Source organism: Nanorana parkeri, unplaced genomic scaffold, assembly GCF_000935625.1.
Source record: "Nanorana parkeri isolate BGI_ZX_2015 unplaced genomic scaffold, ASM93562v1 scaffold2897, whole genome shotgun sequence".
Classification (NCBI taxonomy): domain Eukaryota; kingdom Metazoa; phylum Chordata; class Amphibia; order Anura; family Dicroglossidae; genus Nanorana; species Nanorana parkeri.
In genome coordinates, this window is record NW_017309165.1 from 72,743 (window position 1) to 75,060 (window position 2,318).

Genomic DNA, 2,318 nt, shown 5'->3' on the forward strand with positions numbered 1-2,318 from the left:
CCCGGCCCGTGCCCCCCCCCCCCGCATGAGGGAGACTGGAGAAAACCTGGAGGTGACATTGTAACATCTTACAGTGGAAGGGAAGTCATTAACATAAAATGATGCCGGGCCGCTCTGTAGGACAGAAGAGATTGTGGAAGTCAGAGACCCTTCCACCCGCCGGTCAGAGATTATTTGTTTCTGTGCAGGGAGCCGCACATGCGCAGGGTTCTTGCTGAGATGTAAGCATGTGCAGAAGTTACCACCCCCCCTGCCCCTCTCTGCCAATCCCTCCCTCTCGTCTCCGCCCTCTCCTGTAATAAAGACCGCTCAATGCAGCTCTCTCCTTGTGCAGGGTGACTGGTCTTGTCTCCGCCCCCTCGTGTAATAAAGACCAATCACTGATGCTCTCTCCTTGTGCAGGGTGACTGGTCTTGTCTCCGCCCACTCGTGTAATAAAGACCAATCACTGCTGCTCTCTCCTTGTGCAGGGTGACTGGTCTTGTCTCCGCCCCCTCCTGTAATAAAGACCGCTCACTGCAGCTCTCTCTCCTTGTTCAGGGTGACTGGTCTCGTCTCCACCCCATCTTGTAGTGGGTGGAGCCTGCTGGGCCCCTCCCACAGCTCTGCTCAGGCCATGTACAGCACAGTGATGATGTCACTGCAACTGTTACAAGGTAACATCTGGGTTTGCAAAGTAGATTTATATCGTTTGTGGTTATTGAGTGATATACCGTATTTCAAAGGTTTTTGTGGCCAGAGTTCAGTGTAAGTTAATGTAGAGTCGTGCTCTCATCTTCGGGAGTACCAACGTTTGGACATATACATGTAGATGGGAGATAATTGAAGTATGATTGGACATTAGAGGTGGCCGGACCTGGCCGTGTAGGTCAGTGGAGACCTCGGATTTCACTGAAGCGCTGCCCCTCCCCCCCCCACCCCCGAGCCGTGTGCAAGGACGAGATGTCAGGGCACACGTGGGGACGGGCAGGGAAGAGGAGGATGACCATGGCGGGACAACGCCCCGTATGTTCCACTTTCCTGTTTTCTACAACCAGACACCTGCGCTGGAAGGAGATCGGCTCACGTGTCAAGAAGCTGCGACGTATGATGGAAATTCCCAGCAATGGAAAGACGCCGAGCAAACAATGCCGAGGGCGAGACTACAAAACACCTCCGATGATCTCCGACACCCCGCGCTGGTATCACCCCCCCCCCTTCTCCCGCACAGATCAGACCATCGCATGGGGGCACAGCCCGGCCGCACCTGTGTGCCAAGGCATGACCCGAGTACACAGAGCTCTGAACCAGTACACCTCGGATCTGTGAGCCCTGCACCAGTCTGACCCAGTACAGCTCTGATCTCTGAACCAGTATGACCCAGTACACCTCGGATCTGTGTGCCCTGCACCAGTCTGACCCAGTACAGCTCCGATCTGTGAGCCCTGTACCAGTATGACCCAGTACAGCTCCGGTCTGTGAGCCCTGCACCAGTCTGACCCAGTACAGCCCTGATCTGTGTGCTCTGTACCAGTATGACCCAGTACAGCTCCGATCTGCGAGCTCTGTACCAGTATGACCCAGTACAGCTCCGATCTGCGAGCTCTGTACCAGTATGATCCAGTACAGCCCTGATCTGTGAGCTCTGTACCAGTATGAGCCAGTACAGCTCCGATCTGTGAGCCCTGTACCAGTATGACCCAGTACAGCTCCGATCTGTGAGCCCTGCACCAGTCTGACCCAGTACAGCTCCGATCTGTGTGTCCTGCACCAGTCTGACCCAGTACAGCTCCGATCTGTGAGCCCTGTACCAGTATGACCCAGTACAGCTCCGATCTGTGTGTCCTGCACCAGTATGACCCAGTACAGCCCTGATCTGTGGGCCACGCACCAGTCTGAATAGGTTCACTCATGCAGCACAGTGTGAATGGGGTAAGTACCTGATTATGACCACTAGATGGCGCTGAGGATCACGTGTGTGATGAGATACAATGTAACAATTCTGGAGGGAACCATCATATGTAACAATTGTTTCTGGGGGTGGGGGGGGAATGCTCATTCTCTCCGGCGTGATCTGTATGAACGAACCTGCGGAGGAACATGACACCGAGAACACTCATCGTGCCCCCTTCTGGTCACTGCGCACACAACCAATGTGAGTTTTTATTAACAGACCCCTATGAGTCGGCCAACCTGAGGCTCCAGTGATGGGACTACTAGTTTATATTGAGATTGCAGTCCATCAAAGGGAGCAAGTTTGGAGCGGTGGAAGTAAAAAAGGAATAAAAAAGTGTGGTGTGCAATATAGTGAAATGAAAAGTGTAAAATTATACAGCAAT

At 53.4% G+C, this 2,318-nt stretch overlaps 1 protein-coding gene across 4 annotated transcripts in view; it reads right to left on the reverse strand.

The window, feature by feature from the left end:
- Positions 1-2,318, reverse strand: part of CCM2 (CCM2 scaffolding protein) — a 25,552-nt gene that overhangs the window by 22,889 nt on the left and 345 nt on the right. The window lies entirely within an intron of this gene.